At 41.2% G+C, this 17,022-nt stretch overlaps 1 protein-coding gene across 1 annotated transcript in view; it reads right to left on the bottom strand.

Moving 5' to 3' along the window:
* FBXL7 (F-box and leucine rich repeat protein 7) overlaps positions 1-17,022 on the bottom strand; it is a 111,941-nt gene that overhangs the window by 76,411 nt on the left and 18,508 nt on the right. The window lies entirely within an intron of this gene.

Raw genomic sequence — 17,022 nt, 5'->3', positions numbered from 1 at the left:
GGATGGGATGGAGCAAAATAGAATTACTAAAGTAAATAAAATGCCCCTTAGTTTTCAGCATGCAAAACTTTCAACGTGAAAAATTAGCATAATTGCTTGTTTATAAAATTCTATGATTGGATTTCCTAGATAAAACAAACCTCAATCAGTTTAGCCTGAATGTTTGGGGAAGTGAAAAATAAATAGTATATTCAAGGAGAGATAACATGCCTATGAACTCAGGTGACTGATGAGGAAGATAGCAATAGTTAGACTTATATACCGCTTCATAGGGCTTTCAGCCCTCTCTAAGCGGTTTACAGAGTCAGCATATTGCCCCCAACAACAATCCGGCTCCTCATTTTACCCACCTCGGAAGGATGGAAGGCTGAGTCAACCTTTGAGCCTGGTGGGATTTGAACAGCCGAACTGCTGAACTACAGTCAGCTGAAGTAGCCTGCAGTGCTGCATTTAACTACTGCGCCACCTTGGCTCTTAAGATTTGCTATAGGACTCATTATACAGGATTCAGCATATACAACGTACGGTCTTTTATCCATACAGAAGTTATTGGTGGATGAAAGGCTGAACTCAAATAGAAGTCATTAATTTATAGTAAAATAGTACGAACAATAACGAAATTGAAGAAGTGTGCCAGTCCAGAAGAACAGCTCAAAGAAAACTTTGAGCCCTGGGTACTTGAGAGACCACCTGCTGCCAATTACCTCCCAAAGACCCATTAGATCACACAGGGTCGGCCTCCTCCGGGTTCCATCCACCAGCCAATGTCATCTGGCTACGACCCGGGGGAGGGCCTTCTCTGTCGCAGCTCTGGCCCTTTTGAACGAACTCCCCGCGGAGATTCGGACCCTCACCTCTCTCCCTGCTTTCCGAAAAGCCGTTAAAACCTGGCTGTGTCGGCAGGCCTGGGGTTGATGAGTTCCCTTCCACTCTCGACAGGTGTGGTTGTTGGTCATCTTAAATGTCTATTTTGTACTTGTATGTTTCCCCTTCCTGTTTAAGTTTTTCGCCGCCCTGAGTCCCTTTTAGGGAATAGGGCGGCATATAAATAAAATAAAACTTAAACTTCCAGAGATTTTTTTTTAAAGGAAAGCATTTTTTTCTGTTATTTCAAAGACGAAGTAAAGAGACAAGAAACCATCAAGGAAAACCCCAAAAAGTAAACCAATAAGCTTATATTCCAGGGCTGAAACGATCCTAAATTTTATTTGCCTTTTTCTTTCTCCCCATTCTTTACTCCACTGTTATTGACCAGGTGGGTGGAAGAAGGGATAAGCAGCAGACACCTTATGTTAAAATTGCTTGGACAAGCCTATTGCCAGCTTATCAAGGCACAGCAGGAGACAATGTTGCCAGAGTCCAGTTTGTATATGTCATAAGGCCATGCAAAGAAAATAATGAAGGAAAACATACCTCTCCCTGATGACATTTCCAGGGGCTTGAGAAACAAGAAACCCCATCAGCTCAGCCATAAAACATTCAAAATGCCAAGGAATGTTGATAAAGCTGGGAGAAGATACTAGGCGGCTTTTGTGGAAGCAAGAGTAAACCCTTAAAAATAGCTTACTAGAAGTGACCAAATTCAGAGTACACAGATGTCTTTGTACTCTCGATGCACCATTGTTTTTGTAGCTCTACCCCAGTGGTGGGTTTCAAAAATTTTTGGAACCTACTCTGTGAGTGTGGCCTCCTTTGTGGGAGTGGCTTGCCAGCCATGTGACCTGGTGGGAGTGGCTTGCCAGTCATATGACCTGGTGGGAGTGGCTTGCCAGCCATGTGTTCTCTCTCTCTCTCTCTCTCTCTCTCTCTCTCTCTCTCTCTCTCTCTCTCTCTCTCTCTCTCCTTCCTTTTGTCTCTTTGTCCCTTTTTACTTTTTTTCTTTCATCTCTCTCTCACTCTTTTTTTCTTTCTTTTTTCTTTCTTTCTTTCTTTCTTCCTTTTTTTCTCTTTCTCTCTCTCTGTGTCTGTCTGTCTGTCTGTCTGTCTGTCTGTCTGTCTGAAGATGGAACAATCGTTCATATTAGATCAATCCAGTGATGGGTTTCAAAAATTGTTTGAACCTACTCTGTGGGTGTGGCCTCCTTTTTGGGAGTGGCTTGCCGCCCATGTGACCGGATATGAAGATGCCGACGACACTTGTCAGAACCACCTTAAATTCCCTCACCCACAGCACTGGCATGCATAAGAATAGGATGTAAACTTGTTTTTCAAAAGGCATCTTTGGTTTGCGTTAAAACAACTTCAACACACACAATGTTCTGATTGCACCACAAACGCAGTAGTCATCCTTACCTTTCACAGAGGTGCTGAGTTTTATCAATATGAGCATGATAGTGTAGAATAATCATATCCAAGGACCAGTGGTGGGGTTCAAAAAGTTTTGGAACCTCTTCTGTAGGTGTGGCCTGCTTTCCGGGTCCACTGGTGGAACCTCTTCTAACCGGTTCGGTAGATTTGATGAACCGGTTCTACCGAATAGGTGCGAACTGGTAGGAACCCACCTCTGCTCCACCCCATTGCATCATAGAATCCATCCCACATCTGACCTCATTAACATATAAGATGCTCCCATATCCAATCATATTCAATCGACTATCTTGTTGGAGTCAATCAAATGTGTATTTCACTTTGCACAATTGTGTATGTGCCTCCTTGCATCTTCATCCTTCATCCTTCTGCTTCCCCTAATACCGTAATAAAACTTCCAAGACTCAATAGTATATTGCGTCCTGTCTCCAGTTTAAATAAATTCTTGGAGAAATTTGCAAGAGATTTCTCTTTAAGTTGTTTTCCATGCTTTGCTGTTTGTTTTCTGTATTGGCCTTAAGCAGCTTTTCATGTTATTCATAGGGATAAAATCTGGAGTAAACTCAAATCATTCTCAATGACTGGGATCTTTTACATCTTCTTTGGAAGCTTCATGGTGATGAAGGGTGTCAAGCAGGGATCCAAACTCTGTAGTAACTTGATAGTTTACAGTATAACCTATCCTGGTTTTTCCGAGCCGAGGTGGCGCAGTGGTTAAATGCAGCACTGCAGACTACTTCAGCTGACTGCAGTTCTGCAGTTCAGCGGTTCAAATCTCACCGGCTCAAGGTTGACTCAGCCTTCTATCCTTCCGAGGTGGGTGAAATGAGGACCCGGATTGTTGTTGGGGGCGATATGCTGACTCTGTAAACCGCTTAGAGAGGGCTGAAAGCCCTATGAAGCGGTATATAAGTCCAACTGCAATTGCTATTCTTCCATTAGATCAATTAGCAAACATTTTCTATGAATTAAATTCAGAGGTCTCTGATATAGCAGAGACTTAACTGCATAGATATTAAAGCATCTTCCTTTAAAATGATCCATGTTGCTTTTTTCCTATTCATAACCTTTTATAGTAAACCAATTTGACCCTGATTTGGAGCCTTCACAAATACTAGAGTTAATGTTTTATCATCACGTTCTCCTTCTATAAATATATTTCAACCATCTTTATTTTTTAAAGTGTTTTCAATCTTGAAGTTTATAGCCAGCTTTAAATATGATAGCTACTCCCCTTGATTCATTAGATCATTGTGCAAAAAACAATATGTACGTCCAAGTACCTATCATTCAATTTGTTGGTTATGTATGTTTCTTGTAAGATAACAACGTGACAATGGCTCAACTGTTAATTCCAGAAATTCTTCTCTTAATACAAGATTGTCTCCGCAACAGTATGGATATTGGTGATTTTAAAAGGTCATTCCATTGTATATTATTTTTTTCAGCAAGTCATGCTCCAGTTTTACCCCTGAAACAGTATAGGTCACCATGAAATAGAGATATAACTGTGGTAAATAAATAAGCCTGAGAATTACAAGAATGATTTGTTTAAATGTTTTTAAAGAATATGTTAACAAATGAGTGCTGGGATTGCAACATGACAAGATTTACCTCCAAGTTATGCACAATATTGGAAAAAAGAAAACACACCATCAGAGCTAGATATAATCAGAAAACGGTTGGCCTGTGAGGAAGCAGATAGGCTCCCTCTTGAACTTGAAAATAAAGGGGAATCAGAATATTTTGAAGTCTGGAATAGATTTTATGACTGGTATAAGACAAGGGGACAAGACTGGGACAAACTGCATATACTGTGATTGGACAGAAGGATTGATAATGTATTAAGTAGGCTAATTGTCAATAGTTGTGACTAGCTGTATATAATGTGAATGTATAGTCACCCCCGACTTCGTACTACTGCATTGTTTTAAATGTAAAAATAATAAAAATATATTGGGAAAATATAGATTTACCTCCAGGTTTAACATTAGCAATTCACAAATATCAGCCCTGAAGCTTCATCCTTCCAAGAAATGACCCTACAATGTTGCTATGAAGTCTCTCCAGATCGGGCTTTAAATAACCATCTCATCTACTCAGCACTCCTTAGTAACCCAACCCTCATCCATCAGCATTTTAGTAAACTTTGACATACCTTTCTAAGACAACTGACATGGAACACAAGCAAAAAGAAAAAATCCCCACATCGTTGTATGTAATTCATGTTTATCCAGCTGTCAGCTCAAGAAAGCCACAGTTGAAGAGAACCTGATTTATCTGTCTAGCTTGTTGTTAGAGTAAATAATGCGGAAATAGTTGTGGCCACACACATTGAGGCTATCCCTTCCTTTTTCCAAAGAGCACCAAGGAACTGTATTTGGTTACTCCACCAAAATAGTGGAGGCTACTTCAGAGGCCATCTAGGAAGGTGAAATGTTATTGGGATACTGAGAAAAGGGAGTAAAATAAGTGTGTCTGTGTGTGTGGTTAAAAAGAGTGACATGTAATCTAAAGTTTCCCACATATTGAACTCAAGTTGTGCTTCTTAAATTATACGATCCGCCATTTCCTATCTAACACCAATTTTTACACACAGACTCTTCGCAATCTCTCAAATCTTCTGTCTCTAAAATAACCAAAGTAATGTCAGTTTCATGATGATCGATGATACGACAAAATCCATCACAGTTTGCTAATATATTTATTTCATTAGAATAAAATTATTGTCTTCTGGTTTAGGTTATACATTAGTGTGACAAAGGAAGAAAGGATAATGCTCACTCAGTTCCAAACTATGGACAGCATTTTCTTCCAGAAGCCAAGTCTTAAGCCCTGCTTTCTAGCTTAAAAGAGAGAGTTAACATTTCACTGTTGGTTTTATCTCTGATGACTCAGAAGAACATTCATTCAATGCGTGACCCAACAAATGCGCGCACGACAAAAGCGCGCTGACAAAACCGCGGAGAGAACACTGCGACGTCATAAACACACCCACAATAACGCGCCGACAAAACCGTGCCCACAAAAGCGCGATTTAAGTTAAGGTAAGGGTTAGGGTTAGGTTCAGGGTTAGGTTTAGGGTTAGGGTTAGGGTTATTAGGTTGTTATTAGTTGTTTGTTGAAGGCGCACTTTTGTCGGCGCGCTGTTGTCGGTGCGCTTCTGCGCTCATTCGTCGGCGCGATTTCGTCGGCGCGCTTTTGTCGAGCGCACATTTGTCGGTGAACCAACTCTATGATATTCCAATGGCAATTCAAGTTCCCTCTAGGTTTGAAGTGGAACAACTACAAGAATCCAACGAGTGAGCCTAAGCAAGATAGTAAAGGCATTTCAACAGCAGATGTCTATAGCTAGAGAGATTATGTCATGAACAAATGGGCCTATGGATTAGAAACTCTACGTAGGGACCCAACTCATCATGAATCATACATTTTATCTCTGGAAGAGAAAAAAATGTATTTTAATTCAGTTCCAGGGTATCTCACAACCTAATCATCATCTTTGTTTCTATGACTTGTTCCCAACATTGGCAAAAATATGAATTTACTTTTTAAAAGAATATTCCAATATCATGAAATAAGTTAATTACATTCTTATAACAAGCACAACATTCTCTAAAGGGTCTCTGCGAAGCTGTTTCTGTAAATCAAAACCTTACGGTATCGGTCTGCTTTCTGGCAAAACAACAGGAGTGTTTTTACCATTTATGGTTGTAAAACATATCCAGCATTTTTGGAGGTTTCCTTAATTTCATTCCTTCCTTTCTCCTGCCTCACCAGATGAAATAATCTTAGTTTTAGCTAAGACCATGTTGAAACAGAAGGCTCCATTTTAACAATTTAGGTAATTATGAAAACCTTCATAATACTTGCACTTCCTGCCTTTAAAAATAAAATAAAATATGGAGTTGGAAAAGTTCTTTGAGGAAAAATGAGTCTTGATGGAGTCTTTAGCTGAGAAAGATATTACAACTTTATTCAGCTTTGTTTCTCGGCAGTTCTAAATGTGGCTTCCTGAATTCTCATTTTTTCTGATTTTTGTTCTGACAACAAATGTACTAATAGTACTCCTGTTTGTAAATGATTTATTCATTCCCAGACAAATCCGTGGTTAGAGTGCAGTACTGCAGGCCACTTCAGCTGACTGCTATCTGCAGTTCAGCGGTTCAAATCTCACCGGCTCAAGGTTGACTCAGCCTTCCACCCTTCCGAGGTGGGTGAAATGAGGGCCCAGACTGTGGGGGCAATATGCTGACTCTGTAAACCGCTTAGAGAGGGCTGAAAGCCCTATGAAGCGGTATATAAGTCTAACTGCTATTGCTATTGCTAATCCAAGCCTTACAGTAACCTAGATGCTGGTATTGTATATGGGGACATAAAAAATATGGTACAGAATTCTGTGGACATGAACATCTGAGAAAAATCTGCTAGTACCTGTATTCCAATTAAAAACCACATCAAAAAGCCATTTATTTCTGAACGCTGGAAGAGAAGTCATATGAGAAGGATGTGGCTTACATTGGAGAAATCTGTGCCAACAAAAGCTTGCTTGAGAACAAGCCCTACAGTTCAGGCAGAAGAGATGCTGAGATGCTCCTACAGACTGGAAAAGCCTTTCTTTTTTATTAGTTTATAATATAAACTACAAACATACAAAAGAAAATAGTAGAAAAAATAGGGGAAGGCAAAGAGAAGGGGAAAGTATAGGGAAAAGGGGGGGGGAGGCATTGACTTCCAATTCCCATCGGTGCAGTAGAATAAGAAAATAACATCAAACCTCAACTTTTTACTTTTACGTAACAGTATAAACTAGCCATTTCTATAACAACAAACCCCTCAAAAGGGCCAAGGTGGCGCAGTGGTTAGAGTGCAGCACTGCAGGCTACTTCAGCTGACTGCAGTTCTGCAGTTCGGCTGTTCAAATCTCACCGGCTCAAGGTTGACTCAGCCTTCCATCCTTCCGAGGTGGGTAAAATGAGGACCCGGATTGTTGTTGGGGGCGATATGCTGACTCTGTAAACTGCTTAGAGAGGGCTGGAAGCCCTATGAAGCAGTATATAAGTCTAACTGCTATTGCTATTGCTATCTAATTGATAAAATCAAAGTTTGCACCTTAAACACAGGAAGAGCCTTAACAAAAGGAGGTAGCATCCAGAAGAGAAGGAAAGAAATGAGCAACATTGGGGGAAAGACATGGGGAAGGGCTGAATCAGAAGAAACAATTAAGGCTGGGAAGGACAAGCAGAGCCAAAAAAGAAGAAAAGCCAACCAAACGAATTAAAGGGAAAATATATATTCTTTAGTAATATAAAGTATGTTTAAAATGTAATCGTGATCCGACAAAGCCCTCAAAAGCTGAGATTAATTCATAGGCATGGGTCTCTGAAGAAGCTCTAATTACATTTGGTTCACCGACAAATGCGCGCACGACAAAAGCGCACCAACAAAAGCGCGATGTTGAAATCGTGCCCACAACAGCGCGCCGACAAAAGCGTGCCTTCAACAAACAACGTGAAAACAACGTAATAATCCTAACCCTAACCCTAACCCTAACCCTGAACCTAACCCTAACCCTAACCCTTACCTTAACCCTAATCACGCTTTTGTGGGCACGGTTTTGTCGGCGCGCTGTTGTGGGCGCAATTTCGAAGTCGCGGTTTTCTCGCTGTGGTTTTGTCGGTGCGCTTTTGTCGTGCGTGCATTTGTCAGTGAACCAAATGTAATTAGAGCTTCTCCAGAGACCCATGCCTACGAATTAATCTCAGCTTTTGAGGGCTTTTAAAACTGAATTGATGTCATAGACCCAATTGCCCAGAAGGGTAAGAGAAGTTTGCATTACAAGGATTCTCAATTAGTAATAATATTTATTAGGGTTAGTGTTAGCATGTAATCTATAACGAGAGATAAGATATTACCTCTAATAGACCGATTAGATCCCACAGATTAGGCCTCCTCTGAATTCCATCCACTGGCCAATGCCGATTGGCGACCACCCGGAGGAGGGCCTTCTCTGTGGCTGCTCTGGCCCTCTGGAACGAGCTCCCCGTGGAGATTCAAACCCTCACCACCCTCCAGGCCTTCCGCAAAGCCCTTAAAACCTGGCTGTTCCGACAGGCCTGGGGCTAAAGAGCTTTTGTCCCCTCTCGAATGGTATGATTGTTGTGTGCTTTTAAATTGTGGTACTGTTTTGTTTCGTGCTTTTTTTCTTTCCCTTATTTGTAGCCCCCCCCTTGACTTGGATTGTGAGCCACCCTGAGTCTCCTCTGGGGAAAAGGGAGGCATAGAAATATAATCAATCAATCAATCAATTATTGCATACTTGGCTTTTCAAAGAGCTTTTGAAAAAAAAAACCTCACCAAAAACTATAAAAAAAACCTGATCGCCTGTGGAATAAGAAGACTCATGAGTGGTAACCATCTAAAAAACAGAAACAGTGTATTAATATACAGGCAATTTTCAAATAGCAAAAAAAAAGGTTAATGAAGAATTACGCCCAAATCAATGTTTTGACTATTACTTTTACAATCTAGAATTAGTTAGGAGGAGATAGAAGGCCGTGTTGTCTGAGGTTGTTGATCCTTTTATGGAAATCAATCAAATGAGATTGTAAAGAACTACAGAAGGACATCTTCAAATTGTATGACTAAGCATCAAAACTGTACAATGCAATTCAGTGTAGAGGAGGACAAAGTGATACGTGTTAGCAAAATAAATAACCCCCCTCTTTTTTCCCCACACAAATGCATACACAAACAATATTAATGAGGATCTAAACTGGAAGTGACAGTGTTGTCACAGCGGATAGCTCAGTGAAGTGTAAACTCAGCTAGTGTAAAACACACCCACCTCTATGCCTAACTGTATTAGGAAGGGAACATAAATTGTGTTCTTTGATGTATAGAAGGACACCAAATCACATATACACATACACATGCACACATACATACTGTGTATATACTTGACTGATTTTCCATTAAGTTTACTCTGCCTTTGTTCTTTTAAAGAATAAAGCACTTAATGCCTCAGCTTGACTCAGAAGCAGGAGTCCCCAGGAGTACAGAAATGACTGGGCCAGAGGTGGGTTCCTACCGGTTCGCACCGGTTCAATAGAACCGGTTCGTCAAATCTATCGAACCATTGTGGTTTTTTTCTTTCCTCTTTACATCAAGACTCTGAAAAACATGAGGCATCAAATAGAAAACTAACTTAGACAGACCCTGTCTAAGTTACACTCTGCTCCCCAGCAGAAATCAGTTCTCAGAAGTGACTGAATTTTATGTGCAAACGACTCATGAAAAACCAAAAAGAAAAAAACCCTAATTATTTGAAACTTTCATGTGCCTATATGAGATATATATCAGAGGTGGGTTCCTACCAGTTCGCACCTATTCGGTAGAACCGGTTCGTCAAATCTACCGAACCAGTTAGAAGAGGTTCCACCAGTGGACCCGGAAAGCAGACCACACCTACAGAAGAGGTTCCATTTTTTTTGAAACCCACCACTGGACTGGGCATACTATTTTTGTCCAATAGTTTTTCTTCCAGTAGTAAGTAGATTGTCCATTTTCTTCTACAGCTCTTTGTCTTTTCTGGCTAGTTAGGATATGGTCTATTCCTATTTTGTTCTTATTTTCCCAATTAAAATATTTTTATCATTATTCCTTTGAGAGGATTGCCCTCAATCTTATTTTATATAAAGTTCTCAGTTCAAGTCAACTCAACTCTGAACTGTTCTATCTTGTCCATCATACAAGAGTCTCTGTACAAGCAGAGAATCGGGGTTCCACCACAAAACCGCGTTCGACTAAACCGCGCTTGATGAAACCGCGTAGCTGACGTCATCAACAGGGCGACAACAGCATGGAGACAGAAGCACGCTGTAAATGCTAAACCTAAAATTAACTCCTAAACCTAAACCTAACCCCCCTAACCCTAATCCTAATCCTAAACCTAACCCTTAACCTAACCCTAAACCTAACCCTTAAACCTAACCCTAAACCTAATCCTAACCCTTAACCTAACCCTAAACCTAACCCTAACCCTTAACCTAACCCTAAACCTAACCCTAAACCTAACCCTAAACCTAACCCTTATCTTAAGTTGAATCGGCTTGCTTTCAAAGCGCTATTTAAAGCGCCCTTCTTTCTCCGCGCTTGCTGTTGTCACCCTGTTGATGACATCAGCGACGCGGTTTAATCGGGCGTGGCTTAGTCGAGCGCGGTTTTGTCGTGCCACGGAGAATCAGTTCTAAGTTATTATAGAATGGAAATCACTTGAATAGACCAAAAAGACCATTACAGACTCATTTGGATTCAGTATCTTTTCTGAAATCTTGGAAGTTCATAAACCCAAAGTTATTAAGTAAGTGAACACTATAAAGTTACTTCATTTGGCTTTTGCTGTAGGCAGTGATCAGATCAAATTGTTCTGCTATATAATCGGTTGTCAGAACACCAGTATTGTCTTGATTCTTATAGGGAAAAAGACAAATTGCCTAATAGTATTGTTTCCAAAATAAAAATACTTTAGAATTACAACAATCTGTTACGCTCATTAGTCGCTTGCTTGAAAAAAAAAGTTTTGAACACAACAAACTGTAATTGATCTGTTTTTCGTATTATCTGGAAGAACAACCATGAATGGGAATTTTCTGATACGGCTTTTGGCATTTATGTGCTTGTTTTTATTTATTTCTGCAATTAGTCTGTTGCTTCAATCTTGCAGACTCTGGATGGTTTACTAATAATGAAGCAGAGATAAGTTAAAATTATATTTTAAAACTTCAATAATTAAATTATTTTATAATGACTAACAACAAAATAATAAGAAAACATACACATTTTGATTGATGTGCCATCAGGTCACTGTTGACTCCTAGTGAGCACATATATAGATTTTCTTCCAACAGTGCATTTATCACTACTGTGCTGCTGCCACCAGACTCCGACAGCGAGGGGCCCTATGAGTCAGCCCTGGAGGATGTGAAGGACCCTAGACAGGGTTCCTACTCCGAGCAAGGCGCAGAGAGACTGGTTGGCCACCAGGTTGTGCCTGAGCCTTGGACCAGTGGGGAGGAGACAAGGGAGAGTGATCCAGAAACCAGCAGTGAGCTGTTCCTGGATGCATGCCATCGAAGAGCTACTCGGCGTCAAGAACAATTACGCAATTACAGGAGGTAATTGCGCTCAGCTGATGGTCATTAGGCTCCTCTCCAGATTATAAAAAAGACTGCTTGTGACATGCCCTTCCTGCAGAAGTCAACGCTTTGACTAAAGAGAACGTAACTACCTTGGCAGGCTGGATTGCTGCCAAGGTTTGTCTGAATTGCTGCCAAGGTTTGTCGGACTTGCTGCCAAGGTCCTTATCTGTTTGTTTACTTGGCTTTCAGCCACCAAGATTCTGGTCTTGTTATTAAAGGACATTCCATTTAAGCTTGTCTCGGCTTTCGTTACTGGACGGAGGAGGGGGGTCAGAACACGTAACTATTTGCCAAACACATTTTCTTGTAGTTTTTCCGTTAGCAGGCTTTGGACACAACCCGAATGTTACATGATTTTGCACATTGAGCATCATATTCCAGTTACATTTGCTTACTTATTCTGTCACCACTACAAAAACAATTGTTTTAATGCAACAATATCCATGTGATAATCCCACTGCCTGTCTCTTTATTTATGTACTCATCATGTAGCACTATCAGAATTACCCATGAGGTTTTTACTTAGTTCTTTATTTTTCCTTCATTTAAAGTAACCAGCCAAAGAGCAAAGCAATTTGAATGTATGTTAAAATTCATGCGAGCATAATGTTAGTTTGATGTCACCAGTGCCTATGCATTGCAAGGTGAGAATTGCCAGACATTCACATGTACCCTGTTAACATTTTCTTAGATTTGCAGCCAGGAATGCTTCACTTTTATTTTAGAATAGTACCTTTGAAGATATTCCCCTTTTTATTCTGCTTTTACATTCTGCCAAAGTACCAAGGCTTATGCCAACTCTCCTGATCAATGTGGAGCAGAATCATTTGGTAAGCAGCTGGTAAGGGGAACCAGATATCTTTGCTACACTGCTTCTGATAATTATTCCTCTCTCGAGCTAAGAAGCAAAAGCACAGAAATAGGCAAATTATTAATTTTTATATGGCAGCAGCTACCAAGTAAACAACTTACTCCTTTCTTCTTTTAAGGATTTTGTTCTTGGTTTCTTGCTGACAAATAGAGAAGGGAGACCTCAGAACATATTCTACAGTATAAACAAGTAGCAATAGCAGTTAGACTTATATACCGCTTCATAGGGCTTTCAGCCCTCTCTAAGCGGTTTACAGAGTCAGCACATCGCCCCCAACAACAATCTGGGTCCTCATTTTACCCACCTCGGAAGGATGGAAGGCTGAGTCAACCCTGAGCCGGTGAGATTTGAACCACCAAACTGCAGAACTGCAGTCAGCTGAAGTAGCCTGCAGTGCTGCATTTAGCCACTGCGCCACCTCGGCTCATAAGTGATGCTGGGTGGGGAGGGTGTTAAAATCATTTCTCCAGATCCAAAATACAACACGAACTTTACAGATAAAGTTATCATAAATTGGAAATAAAGGAATAAGCTGTTTGGGAGCTGGAACATTTTAAACTGCAGGTGGAATCTTAAATAACTACTCTGTTTAGATAAACACTGTATGCTTATTTTGTAACAAATTCTTGTTGAGGTCAGTGACTAACCCTGGGATGGCAAACCTCTGGCACGCAGAGCCATTTTCAGGGTACATGAGGTGTTGCCCTGTCAGCTGCTCAGTGAGCATGTGGAGACTTCAGGGAAGTCCTGAAGGCTCAGGAGGACTAAAAACGGCCCTACAGAAAAACCGGAAGTGACTTCCGGTTTGCTCGAAGGGTCATTTTTTTCCCCTCCAGAGCCTTCAGGGAAGCCTCCGGAAGGCCCCTGAAGGCCCTGGAGGGCTAAAACCGGCCCTATGAGCAAACCAGAAGTCCATTCCCGAACTTCTGGTTTGCCCATAGTTATAGTTAGTTATAGTTTTATTGATTTGTATGCCGCCCACTCCCGAAGGACTCCAGGCGGCTTACAATAAAACAAGGGAGGGGGAATAATACACAAACAACATTAAAATATACAACAATCACAATCTCCAGGGGGCTGGATATTTCGAGAGCCCCCCGGCCTGCTGGAGCAGACAGGACTTAACAGCTTTGCGGAAGGCCGGGAGGGTAGTAAGGGTCCGGATCTCCACGCGGAGATCGTAGGGCTGGTTTTTTGAGCTCCGGAGGTTTCAAGGAAGCTCCTGGAGCCTCCAGAGGGTTGGGGGTTGGGAGAGGCTGTTTTCACCCTCCCGAGGCTCCTATAAAGCCTCTGGAGCCTGGGAAGGGTGAAAAAAGCATGCCAAAAATGTGGGGAGTGCTGATCATGCTTGCATGCATGCTGGGGTCATGCGCATTGCATATGGGTGTGGCACGCCCGCACATGACCCCCCCCTGCGCTCCCCCCACTTTTGGCACGCGAGCCAAAAAAGGTTCAACATCATTAGACTAGCCAGCAAAACTGGATACACAAAATTTATACTGATTATTTACTTAGGTGAAGAGCACTGTCATTCAAACGGATGCACATCTTATATATCATGTGACAGAATTTTGCCACATTTAAAAGAGACAAATCATTTGAACCTGATAATAAGATGATTTAAATAGAACTGATCAGAGCAATCAGGAATTTAGTTATATGTAGAATTTGAAGCTCATGAAAGTTTGGCATAAAATGGACAATACAGTTTGATAGTTTGATAGTTTCCATAGCTCCTTCATACAGGCAGCGTCTGGGTTTGAATGCAATCTTTTTTGTATTTTCCCCTCTAAAACTATTTAGGAACTGTCTTAGTTCAAAACGTGCAGACCCGCTAGATAGTTAAAACATTTAGTGTGTCTTTATAGGGTATGAGGACTGCTTAAAAATATATCTTTGGGAAAGGACATCAAGTCTGTTTGAATGTTAATATCTTTGAGATACTGCTTGATTGCTTGTACTGCAGGGGTATCAAACTCAATTTCATTGAGAGCCGCATCAGGGTTGTGTTTGACCTGGGGGGGGGGCGCTCATGTCGGGGGTACCTGTGGTGGCCTGAGTGCTTTGCAGTGGTGGGTTTCAAAAATTGTTCGAATCTACTCTGTGGGTGTGGCCTCCTTTGTGGGAGTGGCTTGCCACCCATGTGACTGGATGGGAGTGGCTTGCTGCCCATGTGACCGGATATGAAGATGCCGACGACACTTGTCAGAACCACCTTAAATTACCTCACACACAGCACTGGCATGCATAAGAATATGATGTAAACTTGTTTTTTAAAAGGCATCTTTGGTTTGCATTAAAACAACTTCAACACACGCAATGTTCTGATTGCACTACAAACGCAGTAGCCATCCTTACCTTTCACAGAGGCTCTGAAAATAATCATATCCAAGGACCAGTGGTGGGTTTCAAAAAATTTTGGAACCTCTTCTGTAGATGTGGTCTGCTTTCCGGGTCCACTGGTGGAACCTCTTCTAACCGGTTCGGTAGATTTGACGAACCGGTTCTACTGAATAGGTGCGAACTGGTAGAAACCCACTTCTGGTGCTTTGCCAGAAAAAACGGGTTCCTGAGCTCCATTTTCAGCTGCGGTGGCCTCCTGTAACCCTCTGCCAGCGGAAATGGAGCTCAGGAGTGCCGTGTGCAGCCGTCCCAAGCTTTGTTTTCACTAGCAGAGGCACTGCGCGGCAGTCCTTTGCTGTTTCCAGGGTGAGTCTGATTTAAGCACCCCATGGGCCGGATTCGGCCTCTGGGACTTGAGTTTGACACCCCTGCTGTACTCTATTCTCTTGCCTAATTATGTGACCTTGGGCTAAGAAAAAGCCAGAAAGTTCCAATTTGTTACATACTGCATAGCCTAAGAGGAATCAAATTCTGAGGACTAAGCCTGAGGAGGAAAAAGAGTAGCCGAGTATGTGGAAATGTACCCAGGCACTATTGTATTTACAGAAAACAAGTATATCAGGAGAAAAACTAACCATAAAACAAATGTCTATGAAGTGTATCAGAATACGATTAACCTTTAGAAGACTAGGTGTCAGCGTTCCAAGTATCATGTAGAATTAAATCAGAGTCCAAGGCAAAACGATCCTTAAAGTTCCAATTTAATAAAGCAGACATCTTAGCACATCTGTGTTAATTCCAATTCTGGAAATGACATCAGAATCCCACCCAGTTAAAAGTCCATGATCTTGTCCCCACACCCACAATCCATGACATGGTCCAATCTTCTTCTTCCACGCTGGCGTCTCCACCCAGCTGCTTCCAGTCAGGTGTAAAAGTGCGGAGACAAAAGATGACCTTGAGCTTCTAGTAAAGAATGAAAACAACACATTCCACAATCCTACTCCTTTCTATTCCCCCCTCCCATCCACTATACTAATGAAACAGCATATTGAAATAAGAGAAAGTGTGGCAGGCCAAAATTCTAAAAGGAATATAATTGCAGGCCTGATACTAGGCCTTAATCTATTCTTTCAAACCTCAGATTACTCATGCTGCAAATATCTCAAACACCTTATCTTCTAGTAAATACATATCTCAAAATTGTTCTCACATAATGTTAGTTTTGGATTTGTTTATTTTTTTTAAAAAAACAGCAAGTGCCCATGACCATTAATGCTGAGCCGAGGTGGCGCAGTGGTTAGGGTGCAGTACTGCAGGCCACTTCAGCTGACTATTATCTGCAGTTCAGCGGTTCAAATCTCACCGGCTCAAGGTTGACTCAGCCTTCCATCCTTCCGAGGTGGGTGAAATGAGGACCCAGACTGTGGGGGGCGATATGCTGACTCTGTAAACCACTTAGAGAGGGCTGAAAGCCCTATGAAGCGGTATATAAGTCTAACTGCTATTGCTATTGCTAATGCAAAAAATACTGATAGAACTAAGGTAAAAATGCTGAATATAGTTTTTGGTTCTAGTTCCAGTCGATACTGCCTGATAGGTCATGTAACTTGGCAGTATTGGTTTGGCCACAGTCATGAAGGATGTCTTCTGAGCAATAACAGGCTTATTTATTTATGTTACTGAGTTTTTGCATGCTGCTGAATAAGATTCTGAGTGGCTTATACTGCTTTCCCTCTTTTTCAATTCAGTTATGATTCCTGGCAATTGCCTGGACAGGTCCCTGCAGTTTTCTTGGCAAGATTTCAGAAGTGATTTGTTGCAGACATATGGAACATCCATATAACTAGATGTTTATACTGAAGCATCAATGTAGCACTGATGTTCCACTGTGCAACAATAAAAATCAGCTCCGTCTTACCAGTTTTCATTATAGAAATAAATGGCACAGAGCCACATGTTGATTGTTAAAAACTGAGCAACACTACAGCTCTATTGACATGGAGGGATGACTTAAGCCCTCTGGCTCTACAATATGTCCAATGTTATTCGTCATCTGTTTTAACCGAAATGGGAGAATAATACAAGGATGATAAATTTAATGATGGGGGGAAGGAATCCAAGACTACTAATACTACGAGGTAATGAATGATTTGAAAAGGAAGATCTAGGATTCTGCTTCTGTACAACAGGAAAGAAAAAAATAGTTGATCCATTTTATAAGCGGGCACAAAAGCATTCCTTTCAGCCTTAAATTTGGAAAAATGAACAAACCTTGTTGTAAATTAATTGGCGATGGAG

This window comes from Thamnophis sirtalis, unplaced genomic scaffold (assembly GCF_051295495.1).
Source record: "Thamnophis sirtalis isolate CommonGarterSnake01/CBP01778 unplaced genomic scaffold, rThaSir2_p1.2 scaffold_8, whole genome shotgun sequence".
NCBI classification, from domain to species: domain Eukaryota; kingdom Metazoa; phylum Chordata; class Lepidosauria; order Squamata; family Natricidae; genus Thamnophis; species Thamnophis sirtalis.
Note: the sequence above shows the minus strand (reverse complement) of the source record. Positions and strands in the feature narration are given on the sequence as shown.